The 17,262-nt window shown below is 43.6% G+C and overlaps 1 protein-coding gene across 4 annotated transcripts in view; it reads right to left on the bottom strand.

The window, feature by feature from the left end:
* The window catches only part of NDRG3 (NDRG family member 3), an 85,593-nt gene extending 73,146 nt beyond the window's left edge, over positions 1–12,447 (bottom strand). For 2 of the 4 annotated variants that reach the window (XM_067012195.1, XM_059038078.2), the window contains exon 1: positions 12,244–12,447. The gene's annotated coding sequence lies outside the window, so the exon portion shown is untranslated. The remainder of the gene's footprint in view (positions 1–12,243) is intronic. The other 2 variants (XM_059038077.2, XM_059038075.2) reach the window with 2 other exon arrangements.
* Positions 12,448–17,262: the final 4,815 nt, after the last annotated feature.

Genomic DNA, 17,262 nt, shown 5'->3' with positions numbered 1-17,262 from the left:
ATACCATGTTCTTGGATTGGATGAATCAATATTGTGAAAATGACTATACTACCCAAAGCAATCTACAGATTCAATGCAATCCCTATCAAATTACCAGTGGTGTTTTTTACAGATGTAGAACAAAAAGTCTTAAAATTTGTATGGAGACACAAAAGACCGCAAATAGCCAAAGCAGTCTTGAGGAAAAAAAAAATGGAGCTGGAGGAATCAGACTCCCTGACTTCAGACTATACTACAAAGCTAAAGTAATCAAGACAATATGGTACTGGCACAAAACCAGAAATATAGATCAATGGAACAGGACAGAAAGCCCAGAGATAGACCCAGGCACCTATAGTCAACTAATCTATGACAAAGGAGGCAAGGATATAAAATGTAGAAAAGACAGTCTCTTCAATAAGTGGTGCTGGGAAAGCTGGACAGCTACATGTAAAAGAATGAAATTAGATCACTCCCTAACACCATACACAAAAATAAACTCAAAATGGATTAGAGACCTAAATGTAAGACTGGACACTATAAAACTCTTAGAGGAAAACATAGGAAGAACACTTTTTGACATAAATCACGGCAAGATCTTTTTTGATCAGCCTCCTAGAGTTATGGAAATAAAAGCAAAAATAAACAAATGGGACCTAATGAAACTTAAAAGCTTTTGCACAGCAAAGGAAACTACAAACAAGACGAAAAGACAACCCTCAGAATGGGAGAAAATATTGGCAAACAAATCAACGGACAAAGGATTAATCTCCAAAATATATAAACAGCTCATGCAGTTCAATATTAAAAAAACAAACAACCCTATCCAAAAACGGGCAGAAGACTTGAATAGACATTTCTCTGAAGAAGACATACAGATGTCCAAGAAGCACATGAAAAGCTGCTCAACATCACTAATTATTAGAGAAATGCAAATCAAAACTGCAGTGAGGTACCACCTCACAGCAGTCAGAATGGCCATCATCAAGAAATCTACCAAAACAATAAATGCTGGAGAGGGTGTGGAGAAAAGGAACCCTCTTGCACTGTTGGTGGGAATGTAAATTGATAAAGCTGCTATGGAGAACAGTATGGAGGTTCCTTAAAAAACTAAAAATAGAATTACCATATGACCCAGCAATCCCACTACTGGGCATATACCCAGAGAAAACCATAATTCAAAAAGACACATGCACCCCAATATTCACTGTAGCAGTATTTACAATAGCCAGGTCATGGAAGCAACCTAAATGCCCATCAACAGAAGAATGGATAAAGAAGATGTGGTACATATATACAATGGAATATAACTCAGCCATAAAAAGGAACGAAACTGGGTCATTTGTAGAGATGTGGATGGATCTAGAGACTCTCACACGGAGTGAAGTAAGTCAGAAAGAGAAAAACAAATATCGCACATTAACGCATATATGTGGAACCTAGAAAAATGGTACAGGTGAACCAGTTTGCAGGGCAGAAATAGAGACACAGATGTAGAGAACAAACGTATGGACACCAAGGGGGGAAAGCGGCAGGGTGGTGGTCATGGTGTGATGAATTGGGAGATTGGGATTGACATATACACACTAATATGTATAAAATAGACAGCTAATAAGAACCTGCTGTATAAAAAATAAATACAATTCAAAAAACAAAAAAGAAAGATAAAGGGAGATCTGGGGTATATGGTTGGTAAAAAATAGCCTGAGATCAGAGAAGAGTCAGATTTTGCCAAGGTTTCTAGGGATAAAAGAATGATGGCACTGTTAACAGAAATGGGGGAAATGAGATACAATACCAGAGAAATTGGTGAAAAAAACAATTTTGAACCAGAGGTGAAATTTGGCCTTCCAAGAGATACACAGGTAGGAGTGAGAATTAGTGAGGAACATATGTAGGTGCTCACCAAACCAGAGACAAGGAGGAGCTGCAGGCCCTGGGTTCTTCTGAAAGACAACTCAGTGACAGAAAAGAAACAAAGAAAAAGAAAACTCAGAGGGACTTCCCTGGTGGCCTAGTGGATAAGACTCCGCGCTCCCAATGCAGGGGGCCTGGGTTCTATCCCTGGTCAGGGAACTAGATCTCACGTACATGCCGCAACTAAGAGTTTGCATGCCACAACGAAGAAGCCCACATGCTGCAACTAAGGCCTGGCATAACCAAAAAAAAAAAGCTCAGAGATGCAAGAGGAAACGCAGAAATACAATGTCAAAGAAGTCAAGGAAGAAGACCGAGTTACATGGAAGGGGAGGGAAACTGTCAAATGCTGAAGCAGAAGAGAGGAGGAGCAGGAGGACTAAGAAAGGGCCATTAGTGGGAATTCCCTGGCAGGCCAGTAATTAGGACTCCACGCTCTCACTGCTGGGGGCCTGGGTTCAATCCCTGGTTCAGGAACTAAGATCCCACAAGCTGTGCGGCATGGCCAAAAAATGGAAAAAATAAGGGGGGGAGACATTATCTTTTTAAAAAAAAATAATTTTTTTTTATTTTATTAATATTTTTTAAATCTTTGGCTGGGTTGGGTTTTCACTGCTGCGCACAGGCCTTCTCTAGTTGCGGCAAGCGGGGGCTACTCTTCTTCCTGATACGCAGGCTTCTCATCATGGTGGCTTCTCTTGCTGCGGAACATGGGCTCTATGCATGCAGGATTCAGTAGTTGTGGCACGCAGGCTCAGTAGTTGTGGCTCACGGGCTCTAGAGCACAGGCTCAGTAGTTGTGGCGCTTGGGCTTAGCTGCTTCACAGCATGTGGGATCTTCCCGGACCAAGGATCGAACTCGTGTCCCCTGCATTGGCAGGAGGATTCTTAACCACTGCGCTCCATGCTAAAAATCAGTACTCCATGCTAAAAATCCCATGACTATGACTTATTAAACATCTAGAAAATAACATTTCTGAATTTACGTGCAAGTAAAAATGACCAAGAGAGGCGCCAGTGTTCTTAGATACTCAGAGTCAGCACTGAGAGGGCCTTTAAAGATCATCAAGATTACTGACTTTTAATTATTGCACCAAAACCCTGATTCTTCTAGTCATGGAAAGAGCACATCAGATGTGGACTCTAGACCTAGGTGGGCCCCTACCTAGCTGAGTGGCACTGGGCAAAGCATTTCCCCTTTCTGGACCTCAGTTTCCCCATCTGTCAAGAGAAGAGGCAGGGCAGGATGACATTTTAGGCCCCTGATAGGACTGACATTCTGTGACCCAAAAGCTCCCTATAAATGTAGTACTTTACATATTCCCCAGGGTAAGCATTCCCCTATCCTCTGCTTCATAGGGCTCTTACTATAATCCTAAGAGGTCACCCAGTTATCAATCTAATGAGGTTCAACGATTAGCTGAAGGTCACTCAGCAAATCAGTGGGAGGGTGCACTTGGCCTGATTCTAGGGACATGAGGGTCTCAGGCTTTTATCTCACTCTACACTGTTTATTTAGTCAGAAAAAGCTCACTGAGATTTCCAGTGCTTAAAAACATTGTTTTGCTACTTTAAAAAGACAATAAGGGACTATACATAGTATTGGCCTTCTAAACTACACACTGTCTTATTTTGTAGCTTTTCCCTATGACCCAGGTAATTTGTTTGGCCTTCATCATGCTTTGCCAGAATGCACTGACACCCGGCCACTAGTTTGTATTCTACTGGCAGAATCAGTCACTTTTGGTTTTGGCAAGATTGCAGGCAGATAACCAAAACAAAATGAAGGCAGCAAACGAGGGAGGCACACTAAGGAGACTGAGCTGGAAGGGGTCAGCTGGAGCTGGTGCTGAAGCAGTTATGACTGGAAAGCTGCAGGAAGTGGCCAGAGGACTGGCTGGGAAAGTAGACAGTGGTGTTCCTACAGCAAGCTGACTCACGTCCTCTCTCTTTACCTATAAACTCCTGGCTAAATGATTATTACAGCACTTTACAACTTAGGTTATAAGACCTACCATCTCATTGGATTATCACAATGGCACTGTGAGGTAAAACACTGGGGCACTGCATCATTTCTATTGCAGAGATGAGGAAACTGAGGCTTAAAGAGGTGAAATGGACTGACCAAAAAACACAACTAGTAAATGCAACGGCTCGAACCAAAACCCAATTTGCTTCTGATCCCATACCACAGTTCCTCCCAGGTTATCACAGATGGAAAGACCTGGAGGTAAAAAGGAGAGAAATTCAGCTGATTGCCTCACTGCACCCATCCCACACTAAGGACCTCTTTATCTCTGGTCCTCAGTTACACTGTGCAGTCAGGATCTGGCCACAGGCTCTAGGATTAAACTTTAATATGAAGTTAATAACAAGAAAGCCCAGATTTGGAACTGGAGTCTGCCTTCACCCATTAATTCAACTGAGTAGGGGAGATTATGTCTATAACAAATCACTACAGTTCAAGGCAGGATAAACATGAGCCTATGAATTGGACAAACTCTAAGGCATTTTCTCAACCTCAGCACCACTGATATTTTAGGCCAGATAATTCTTTGTTGTGGGGCTGTCCTGGGTAGAATGTTTAGTAGCATCCCTGGCCTCCACCCGTTGAGTGCTAGCAGCACCCTCCTCCAACAGTTCTGACAACGAAAAATATCTCCAGGTATTGCCAAATGTCCTCTGGGGGGCAAAATCACCCCCAGCTGAGAACCACTGCTCTCAGGATTACAGGGGTTTAGAGCAAAGGTCACTTAATGCAGGTTGTGGTGCTGAGAAAAAGTTTCATGGAGGAGGTAATATTTGAACTGGACCTTGAAGAATAGATACCATTCCCATAGGTCAGGATGAGAGAATATAAGAAGGAATGCCAGTAAGGGAGGAGAACGAAAAAGCAAGATGATGAGAAAGCACTGCTGGAAAACGTTCCAGTTTGGCAAGAGCAGAAGCTTGCTGTTGGTAATAGGTGATAAAGCTAAAAATGTCCATTGGAGTCATGTCACAGATAGCCATCCATCAACTAACAGTTACAAGATAAACACACATAATGAAGTAGGCAACAATACAAGATACTACAGAGATGTTTAACAGTATACAAGTCAAACCAGTGGTATTTCCATGTGTCCCACCTACCCAGGAGGACAGCATGTTGCCTGAGTATCATGTCTTACAGTGCATCTAGTGTTCACTACGTTTAGCCAGAGTTAAACGAAGCTCGGAACCAGTGCAGAAGTGGGAGAAATAACTAAGGACTGGGATGGTCAGGAGTTACCCAAAGGAGTTAAGAGTGGTGGGCCTTGAATGGATATGTTCTGGATAGCTGGAAGGGAGGAGAGGACATTCCAGGTGAGGACATTTGATCTGGGAAAGAAATAAATGTACACAACATATCCAAGAGACACCAGGAGGAACAACGTAGTTGAGAAAGAAGACAAGGCTGGTCAGAACACAGAGTACATGAATCAGACATCACTGGACAATCACTGAGGGTTCCTGAGGAACAAAATGACACAGTTGTTTAAAACGTGGCATCTTGTCCAGCAGTTCTCTTAGCTACACATTAGAAAGACCTGGGGAGCTTTGAAGAACGTCAATACCCAGGCCTCAACCCTAAGGACCAATTTAATCAGGCTAAGATAGGACCCAGGTATTGTTTTTAAAGCTCCACGGGTGATTCTTACACGCAGCTAGAACTGAGAACCACTGGTCTACAGTCATGCTGTCACTTTCAGATGAGAAAAGAGGCCTAGAAATTTAAGTGGTCTGCCTAAATTCACATAGTCGGCTGGGTGTAGGGTTGGGACTGGCATCTGGACTCCTACTCCAGGCTCTGAAAGATACCACAGAGTCCTGGGCTAAATTCCGTACTTCAGTCTTTAAGAGGCACAATCTGATGACTTGCCTCTTAAGTTTTGCCAGGGTTAAAGCCTGAATTAATTATATCATAAAACTACTGACTTAAGCATCCTCTCAAGTGTCTAGGGGAATGGATGTTGATTTCATTGCTGTCTCCTGAGGGCCCTTAGGAAAGGAAAGGGTCTCAGGAGACTCCCCAGAAAGCCAGATATACAAGCCAAACCCCCAGCTCCGTGGAAGAAACAATGACTTTTTAAAAATACAGCTCACTGACCTTTTGCACAGCATAAAGGAAAGTCTGGGTTACTCTTCACAGGGAAAATACTTTCAGAGATGCTATGACATAAGCAGAGGTGGGGGACGGGGAGAGTGATCAAAGGCAGCTGCTGAAGCATGCCCACAGACCCTCATTTTAACAGTAAATCTCTCTACAGTCCTCAGCCCTGGATAAGGGCTGTCCATGCACCTTGTGTTTTTCTAAAAGGAAAAGAGCAGCACCCCTCACAACATGCCCGCCTTCCTGTTGTGTCACTCCTGGATTCTGGCAGCAGGTGGTAAACGGGAGGTCTGCAGAGACTGCCAAGCCGGGAATCTGAGTCTGCTTGTAAAACCATTCAATTCATCCCAGGGTACTGGTACAGATAGCTATTAGAACAAAGCAACACACATCTAGGGAAGTTCTTGTTAATCCCAGACACCCACCAACCAGCTGAAGTTCTAACAAGGGGGTCATACTAAAGTCACTCTAGAAGCAGAAGCACTACCCTCTGTCTCCAACTCTTGACACCAGGAAAGCTACTGCTGTCAAGGCTCTGGTACATGTTCTTGGGATGGGTTCCAAGTTCCCACCAGCTATAAGATAGAATTCCTGAAAACAATCTGTTCTTTAAGACAACATGAGTGGACGTAAAGGACAAATAAGAGCCCTAAGAGGCAATACTTAATACTTATACTAACCTGATGCTCATAATATATTGATCACTGACTCTATGCCAGATACCAGAATAAACAGTTCCATCCATTATTTCATTTTATTTCCTGACACACTTATAAGATAGTACTGTAATCTCCCCATTTTATAGATGAAGAAACTGAGGCTTGGAGAGGTTTTGTAATATGCCAAAGGTCACACAGCTAGCAAGTGGCAGAATAAGGATTTGAACCTGAGCAGCCTGCAGCTAGAGCTTGGGCAGGCCTCTATAAACGACTTTTCCACTTGATGCCAACTGACCATTAATTCTTCTACTAATGTTTTTCAGCTTTGGCTACTGGAGTCTACCAGGATCTTAATGATCAAAGAATTTGGAAAACTGAGAAGCACCAAACAAAGTTTAGGTATTATTATTATCATCATTATTACTTCAATGAATAGGAGAGACCTGCACCAATCTGGAAGTATTTGAAAAGCAATTACTCTGCGGACTGTCTAATCACCCAAAGTTACTCTTTGGGTGATTAGGGTGTCAACCAGGGTGTCAACACCCTGGTTAAAAACCTGGGTCCCAGAAAGCCTGGTCCCCAGAGCTTTCTCAACTGTAGGGATAAAGAGATAATAGCCTGATTCCTCTCTTCTCCTTTCTCTGCCAATTATTACGTTTCAAATTAAATGGTTTTAGAGCTAAGAAATCTCACAAATTCAAAAAGCATTCATTTTTATCCTTAAGTTGAAAGTTCAGGCTTAAAAGTATAGAAGCACTGTAAGGATAAAACTGTCATTTTTAATAAACAACTGTGTCTCTTTTGAAAGCAAATGGTATTTCTGGAAAGATTATCATATGACAACTACCAATTAAATGAAAAGCTGACATGACTTCTCTTAAGTTATCATTAGAAAAGGGAAGCAAGTTTTTATGAGCTAAATTTTCCTAATCCTGATATATGAGTTTTGGGGCCATCACACTCACAAACATAACTGGCTCCAAATCTGAAATAGCATTACCTTTAAAAAGATACTGCAAAATTTATAACAACCAAAAAAACCTTAAAATAATTAGTAATAAAATCAAGTATGAAGATTGGTTGTATCAGAAATTTATATTTGGTCAGTTGAAAACTCAAACTGTAGACTGTGGGCATTTTTAGGTGGTAAAGGGATTACAATCAAATGATATAGCTAAACCCCTCTACTAGGGAAATTAATTTTAATTTTCTATATGAAATCTCTGAAGAATATAAAAAGCACCTCCAAACAAAAAGTGGGGGAGAAGGGACTCCCCTGGTGGTCCAGTGGTTAAAACTTTGTGCTCCCAATGCAGGGGGCCTGGATTCAATCCCTGGTCAGGGAACTAGATCTTGCATGCATGCCGCAACTAAGAGAATGCATGCCTCAACTAAAAAGATCCCACATGCCACAACTAAGACCCAGTGCAACTAAATAGACAAATAGATAGATAAATATTTATAAATATATTAGAATTAGCACTGTGATTAAAGAAAAAAAAGTTTCATTCACCAAAGAAAGCCCTGGTAAATACTCATACTAAATCTTGGTAAGTTTTTGCATGCTATTTTCAAGCAGTCTCTTAAAAAAAGAAAAAAGTGGGACTGGGGGGATGGCTTAAAAAGGTCTTTCAGAATAGATGACTGGATATCCAGTTCTGCAGTAAATCCAAATGTTATCAATCTTTGGACTTGAAAGTCCTTGATACACCCCTTCTTTTCATCATCTCTATTCAGGCTTGTCAATTTTTCTTCCAGAATCTCCCATTTGCCCTTTCCTTTTCTTTCTGACTGTCTTCACTTCTTGCCTGGATTTGCTCATTCATTCATCATTTACCAAGTGCTTATTATCTGCCACGCACAGAGACAGACCCTTGTCCTTGAGCTTAGGAAGCTCACGTGATACTCAGTAGAGCTGCAATCTACCCATCTCGATCACCAGACTGCAAGCTTTACCAAAGGCTTTGTATTTCCAGAACCAGCAGCAACTGGCATACAGCAGACACTCTAAAAGTGTTTGTTGTATGACACTAGATTACTTTAGTAAGCTCTTTTTTTAATCCATAAATATTTTAGTGCATATCTTCAGAAAGGACTCTTACTTTTCTTCCCTTTTTAAAATACAAAAGCTATATGTGCACAATGCAAAAATAGTATTGAAAGGTATGGAGTGAAAAGTGAATTCTCCAACCTCCTAAATCCCACTCCCAGAAATGACTACTATTACAATCTGGACTGTATCTTTCCAGAACTTTCCTATGCTGGTATATAACACACACACACACATACTCTTACACTTTTTTGGAACAAGTTCTTTGACAATTTCCTACTCTAGCTTCTCAACTTTTTTTTTCTTTTTAAAATAAATAAATAAATTTATTTATTTATTTATTTATTTTTGGCTCTTTGTTGCTGCGTGCGGGCTTTCTCTAGTTGCAGCGAGTGGGGGCTACTCTTCGTTGCGATGTGTGGGCTTCTCATTGTTGTGGCTTCTCTTGTTGCGGAGCATGGGCTCTAGGCACGTGGGCTTCAGTAGTTGTGGCATGCAGGCTCAGTTGTGGTGGCTCACGGGCTCCAGAGCACAGGCTCAGTAGCTGTGGCACACAGGCTCAGTTGCTCCGCGGCATGTGGGATCTTCCCAAACCAGGGCTCGAACCCATGTCCCCTGCATTGGCAGGCGGATTCTTAACCACTGTGCCACCAGGGAAGCCCCAAGCCGTTTTTTTTTTTTTTAATTGTCCCTTAAACATTATATTGTCAGGCATTGTAACCTTGTTTTGGTTTTACCCCCCTACTTCAAAATGCATTTCTTTCCTTTTGATTAATTCTGATCATACCAATCTGTCAAAGCCCAGAAAGTCCTCAATCCTCCACAAAGTGCTCTCAGTACCACAGCTCTTACTGATTCCTCTTGCTCCTCCCCCTCCTATGACATACCTAGTTCCTCTACCATACAATTTCACAATTACGTATGCACTGTCTCCAATGATAGAGAACAGTTCTTTACTCTTCCCTTGAAGACATGAATCATATTTTTGTCACCTCTTCCTCACCCCTGTTGTAAGCACAAATTTTAACAAAGTTGCTGGTCTTTAAGGATAAATTCACTGAGAGAGATACTGATAAACTTAATGGATAAAAAGTCTACATTCAAGTTGTAGCACCAGTTCTGCAACCCTGGACAAGTTCACTTCTCAGGATGAAGTCTGTAAAAGCAAGACAGCTGGACTCAATGACCTAACACTTCCTTCAGCCTTGAACAATGTATGACTTTATGAAACGGCTCACATTGGAATATCTTATTCCATTATACTTGAGTATACCATTATACTCATATTGCTTTGCTAGTAAGCTCTCTGAACAAGGACTATGAGAATCTTCCACCATACCCAGCACCATGCCTTATGCATAACAGCTCAATCTATTTGCAGAAAATTATTTGGAAAAATTATTTTATAAGTTTCATTTATGTAGAGAACCTAAGCACAGATCTACTGCCTCCCTAAAGTGCCCTTTCAAATATTTATTGTTATAAATACTATGAAATGATTTATGGTAAAAATTGTGATTACTCTGATAACACTGGGGCAGTCAGTCACATAAGGCGAAAGAATGTAAAAATGCATTTTACATGTATTTAGGAAGAGACTAAAAAGCTATAAGTCTCAGGCTACCTTAATGCAACATGCAAATAAAAATAGTCCTGTACACTTAGGTGACATATACCAACTCCACTCTTGGGCATAAACAGGCTTCTTGACGTAGGACCTTTTTCTGCAAATTTTCAGACACAACAGGGTGGACTAGAGACCTCTGAGTGGCCAGTGATGACCAGAAGTTGAAACTAAAGAGAAGGACAGCTAAGAGAAATTGAAGGGCAAGAAGGAGGAACAGAAGGGCAGCAGGAAAACATCACCTTTGAGTAATGAAAAGGAGCAATGGAAATTCACTGAGTCTTTACCAAGGGCCTACTATGAGCCAGTCACTTGGGGCTGCAAAGGTGGTCCCTGACCTCAAGAGGCTAACAGGCCAAAGGGTAAGACTGAAGCCTCTACCCTATCTATCTATCTACCTACCTACCTACACACACACATATATACATATGTATGTGTGTGTAATTCTAATTGGGAAAATCAAGCAAGGAAGGCTTCAATGAAAAGGTGGTTAAGTTAATGGAGTTTTGAAGTGTGTAGCAAGGTTTGCTAAGGAAGAAAAAAAAAAGTTTGAGCTAGTTATTTTGGGGAAGAAACATTCACATATTTTTACAGCCGTTCCTTTGGGACTTTAAATCCGTGAGGCTTCTTAGATCCAACACTACTTTGTCAATGCTCTCCTCTTTTTACTTCATCTTAAATGAGATGTTCAAGCCCAGCACTGGAATAGAGCCAGAAAGCCCCAGGGTAAGGGGGATGCTCGCCAGATTCGCTGTCACCTCCAAATTCAACCAGCCCAGCTATCCCAGTCTTGCCCTCCTGGCAGCCAGAAAAGGAAGGCTAATAATATCCTCTGGGGACAAAAATCTGGACTCTGGCAGACAAAGCTTACCCCTGCTCTGCCAGTAAGCCACCTTGAGATTGTCCCTGCCTCCTAAGACTAGTTTATCTGTGACAGGGAGGCCAGCTCTGCAGAAAAAAAGCTGCATGAAAAGGAAGGAGGACGCATCCGATGGCGAAGCGCTGAGATACTGAGATAATCTTAAAATGTTTGGCAGGAGCCCTGGCACACAGCAAGTGTTGGATGAACGTGAGCCCTTTATTAATAACATTACTATTACTATTATTACAGTAACACCTCAATTGTACTCCAACAAGAAAATGTTGTTTTTGCAGCCTACTTTTATGACGTCGAAGAAGCAACTCCAGACATGAAAGTGTATTTCAGATTTTTTTTAAAGGGACAAGATCGAAATCCAACCGCACTAGCCTGACAGCCCCAGACCCTGAATTCAAGAGCCATTCCAGCCTCTCGTCTGGCGCGTGACCTTGGGCAGGGCACTTCACCGCTCTGTGCCTCAGTTTCCTCATCTGTAACGTGGGGCTAAGAAACCCCTCCCTCGCATAGTCGTCGCAGGGTCCGGCCAGAGGGTACTCTTTGCGGCACCGGCGCCCCACGAGTGCAAGGCGAGCTCCCGGCCCATCTTCCAGGCCCCCGGCCGGGCGGACGGGGCAGACGAATGCCCGACCCCGAGGCCCACCGAGCTCCGCCGCCTGAAGAGCAGAAGCGGGAAAGGGGGTCGCGCCTGCGGTGGGTCCCTGAGGCTGAGCTGTTGGGCACCCAGAGGCTTGGCCGCTGCCGCCTGCACGCTGTAGCTGGCGGGTTCGCCCTGGGCCCCGCCGCCCAGGTGGGTAGCGGCCGAGGGAGGCCGGGCTGCCCCCAGGTCCCCAGGCGAGGAGGGCGGAGGGCGCCGGGACACCTAGACGAGGTTGGCAGCGCTGACCCGGTGCCCGGCCGCACTGGGGTGATGAGGCGGGGAAGGAGAAGGCAAGAGGAGGGACGACCCCGCATGCAGTACGGCGCGCGCCCCACCAGCCGGGCTGAGGCGCTCACACTCACCCGAAGCTCCGGAACCCGCCGTCACCACAGAAGCCGCGGCGGCGGGAGTGGGGCGGGGCGAGGCTCTGCGCCCGCGCAGGCGCGCTGAGGACGCCAGGCGGCGCATACGTGCTGTGCCCGCCCGCCTGGGGACCTACGGAGAAGATGGTGGCTGAGCTGGCGCCATTTTCCGTGTACAGTAGTTTGCCTCATTTTTCGTGGTTTCGGTTCTGCCTGGCCGACTCTGGTCTGAAACTACTGAATGGAAAATAAGTAAATAATTCGTAATTTTAAAATTGCTGTGCCGTCCGGAGTAGTGTGTCGAAATCTCTTGTCCTGCTCCCTCCCCCTGGGGAAGTGAATCATTCCTTTGTCCAGCATATCCACGCTGTATATGCTACCTGCCCCCTTAATCATTTAGTGACGGTCTCTCCATCATTAGATGGATTGTCTGCATATGGCAGTGTTTGTGTTCAAGTAACCCTTACTTTACTTAATAATGACCCCAAAGTACAAGAGTAGTATGGCTAGTGATGTGGATAAGCGACAGAGAAGCCATAAGGGGCTTCCTTTAGGTGAAAAGGTGAAAGTTCTCAATAAGGAAAGAAAAAAAAAACCAGTATGCTGAGGTTGCTAAGATCTACAGCAAGAATTAATTTTCTGTGAAACTGCAGGAAAAAAATTTGTGCTAGCTTTGCTGTCACACCTCAAACTGCAAAAGTTAGGGCCACAGTGCATAAAAAGTGCTTGAGGGTGAAAAGGCATTAAATTTGTGGAAGACACGAACAAAATACATATTCTGTTGACAACAACGTATTGCCCCAGAAAGCACTTAGCCTATTGTCAAACCCAAGTTCATGTGTCTGACACCCAGTAAGGACAAACCAACCAAAACGTTGGAGTTCGGAGCAGACAAAGATCCATTGCAGGGTCAAGCAAGGAACAATCGACCGGTGCTCAAAAGACCCAAACTCCCTGATGTCTTTCAAGGAAGGAATTTTAAAGGTAACATTTGGGGTGAGGGCTGCAGGGTGCATAACTTTCTTCTGATTGGTTGGTGGTGAGGTAACAGGGTGATGTTTCAGGAATCTTAATCATGGACTTTCTGGTTCCAGCCAGTCTGGGGTCTAGTGCTTGTGGTCAGCATGCAGTCACCATCCTCCACCTGGGCCTAGGAGACCAAAGCCTCTTTCCACAGACAAGAAACGGGGACATGGAAGGGCTTTTGTACCCAGGAGGGCCCCACTGGGTCCTGCTCAGTTTCAAGCCTATATAAAGGCTTCAGCAAGGGCTCCTCTGAAGGGAGTGACACCAAGCCATTTACTGCAAATAAGGGATTGTTACACAGACTCAGGAATATTTTGGACTGAAAAATAGAAAAATTGCTGGAGAGACTGAGCCCGCCAATGAAGAAGTGATACCGAGCAGGACCCTGTGGGGCTCCTGGGCACAAAAGCCTTTCTGTGTCCCCTATTTCTTTTCTTTTTTTGGCCACACTGCTTGGCTTGCAGGGATCTTAGTTCCCCAACCAGGGATTGAATCCTGGCTCTGGCAGTGAAAACACCTAGTCCTAACCACTGGACTGCCAGGGAATTCCCCCATCCCTGCATGCCATTTCTTGGTTACAGGAAATAGGCTTCTTTCGGCCTCCATGACCTTCCTGAGTTGCAAAAGCAGATTCAAACAGTTGCTAATTAGGGAAGGGATGGGATTTTGAGACAGTCAAAACCAACAATAATGCAGCCTTGGGGCAGGGTCCTTTTTCCCACTCAAGGGATATATGTAACAATATCTTGTTATCTGCTATTTTGCAGATACTGAAACCCCCACCAGGTGGGAGAAATCAACTGTATGCTGCCTACAAGCACGCAGATCCCAGTTGAAACTGGTTGGAACCTTCTGGTTGGAACCAGAATGTTGATGATGCTGACTCCCACTTACCTCACCACCAACCAGTTAGAAGATTCTCCACGAGCTGATCAAACCCTCCTTGAACCATTACTATAAAACTCCTCACTACCCCCTCCAGGTTGAGATACACAGTTTTGAGGGCATTAGCCCACTGTGGCCCTTTGCCTGGAAAAGCAATGAAGTTATTCTTTTCTACTTCACCCAAAACTCTGTCTCCGAGAATTAATTTGGTGTCAGGGTACGGAGGCTGGATTCAGCTTCAGAAGCTGTTGCCACATTTCCAGCAGAGTTGAAGAATTTGATTAAAGAGAAACGATACCATCCAAAGCAAGTCTTCATGTGATGAAACTGGGCTTTTCTGGAAGAAGACTCCCAATAGAACCAAAAACCATCTGGAAGTTCTGTTTTTTTTTTTTTTTTTTTAAGCATGAGCCACCCATTCTCCTTGCTTGGCCCTTGCAATAAAACTTTCTCTGCTCCAAACTCGGACGTTTGGGTTTGTTTGGCCTCATTGTGTGTCAGGCACACAAACTTGCATTCGGCAACAAACCTACCTTCATAGAAGTGCAAAGGAGGCACCAGGTCATAAAACATGGAAGAACAGATTAACTCTGTTACTATTGGCAAGACTGCAGGGCATGTGTTAAAGGCAGGAGTTATGTACAGAATGAAGCATCCACAATCTCTCAGAAACAAAACCAGGAATTATCTGCCCGTATTCTGACAACATAATCAGGTGAAAGTTATCTTGTTTATGAAATGGTTCCACCAATGCTTCTTTCCAGAAGTGAAAAACATTTGGAAAAGGAAGGGTTGGAATTTAAAATCCTATTACTGATAGACAATGCACCTGGCCATCCTGAATCTGCTATGAAAATGAAAATGTCAAAGTTGTATTTTTACTTCAAATACAACCTCATTGCTTCAGCCACTTGACAAGGCATCACTTGGTTTGTCAAGGCCACATACACCTGCCTGATATTTGATCACATTTAGTCAGCAATTAATGCAGACTTTCATCTGGACATAAAGCAGTGCTAGAAATCATTCGCTATTGCCAACGCAATACATTCATCAAAGCTGCCGTGAATGAATTAAAACCAGAAACTGTAAATGCCTGCTGGAAGAACTTAGGAAGTCGTGAATGATTTTAAACTTTACTGAGGCTCGATGGAGAAGTTAGGAAACTCATTCACGTAGCAAGACAAGTTGGTGGAGAAGAATTTGCCGACACGCTTGATGAAGAAGTGGAAGAACATATTGAAGGCCACCAAGAAGTGTTAACAAGCAAGTTATTGGAAGAACTTGTGGAGTCATCTACAGAGGAAGAGGAAGGTGAAGAACCTGAAGCAGAATCAGCAATGTGGACATTACTGAAACTTGCCAAAGTGTTTTGAATTTCACAATCAATTTCAAAATTATGGAATATGATCCTCAGATGAAAAGAAGCACTGTAGCCATTCATGATCACCAAAGGATTACAAACTCTGCAGCAACACTGTGATGAGTTAAAGAGACAGCAACTCCAATTACAATGTTCTTCCAAAAGCTTTCAGCAAAAAACCCTTCAGCTATCTATTGTGGATCCCCAACCATCAACGTTATCTGCTCCTGACGTCCAAGCATTTACATCATCATGGCTTGATGATCCTCCTTCAGATGTATGGTCAGAAGGTCAATGCTATGTCACAATGTCTCACTTCATCTCATATCATCTGTGGGAAGGGTGAGTACAAGACAATACAATATTTTGAGAGTGAGACCACGTTCACCTAAATTTTATTACAGGGGACTCCCCTGGCAGTCCAGTGGTTAAGAATACACGCTCTCGGGCTTCCCTGGTGGCGCAGCGGTTGAGAGTCTGCCTGCCGCTGCAGGGGACATGGGTTCGTGCCCCGGTCCGGGAAGATCCCACATACCGAGGAGCGGCTGGGCCCGTGAGCCATGGCCGCTGAGCCTGCGAGTCCGGAGCCTGTGCTCCGCAACTGGAGAGGCCACAACAGTGAGAAGCCCGCGTACCACACACACAAAAAGAATACATGCTTTCAATGCAGGGGGTACGGGTTCGATCCCTGGTTGGGGAACTAGGATCCCACATGCCGCATGGTGCAGTCAAAAAAATTTTTAAATAAAAAGAAAAAATTTTATTACAGTATATTATTATGATTGTTCTATTTTGTTATTGTTGCTGTTAATCCCTTAATGTGCCTAATTTATAAATTAACTTTATTGTAGGTGTGTATATATAGGAAAAAATTTAGCACATACAGGTTTGGTACTATCTGCAGTTTCAGGCAACCACTGGGGTCCTGGAACGTATCCCCCTCGGTTAAGGGGGGAGTACTGTAGTTTTCTTGCTGTGGGGTCTCCCTGGAGAACCTTAAAGTAGAACTGCTCAGAGGGAGGGGATTTGAGTGCTGTGTCTGGCTGGAGCCGAGTTGCATCCTTAGGAAGCCCTAAGAGCTCTTTACAGAAGCAGGCCCCAACCTTTTAGGTACCAGGGACTGGTTTCATTGAAGACAATTTTTTCCACGGACGGTGGGGGGTTGGGGGGAGAGGATGGTTCAGGCGGTACCGGTCTGCGGTCTGTGGGTTAGGGACCCCTGCTTTACAGGGCACAGCATCCTCCTCTGACGTGGGCCCTGAGAGGTACCCAAGGTCACATGGCACCTAGCACAGTGTTTGGCATGAGGAAAGGGCTTAGTAAGTTTTTGGTGAATGAACCAGTAACTTAAGAACTAGATATAGGACAGAGAACTCTATGCAATACTCTGTAATGACCTATATAGGAAAAGAATCTAAAGAAGTGTATATATGTATAACTGATTCACTGTGCTGTACAGCAGAAACGTGTTAACACAACATTGTAAATCAACTATACTCCAATAAAAGTTAAAAAAAAAAAAAAAGAACTAGAATCCAAGACAGGGCTCCTAATTCCTAGTCCCCCACTGTATCACCTCCTACTACAGCCAACAGCCACTCCATCTCCTTTTTAGAGTGCAACATGAGAAATGGAATTTTTTTTCCCCAGAATTACATTAAGCTTTATTACACCCAAATTTAAAAAACACCAAAATGTACAGGACAGACTCCCTTCCTTGAAAGAGCTTATAATTTGATCTATTA

Source organism: Kogia breviceps, chromosome 14, assembly GCF_026419965.1.
Source record: "Kogia breviceps isolate mKogBre1 chromosome 14, mKogBre1 haplotype 1, whole genome shotgun sequence".
Classification (NCBI taxonomy): Eukaryota; Metazoa; Chordata; class Mammalia; order Artiodactyla; family Physeteridae; genus Kogia; species Kogia breviceps.
Note: the sequence above shows the minus strand (reverse complement) of the source record. Positions and strands in the feature narration are given on the sequence as shown.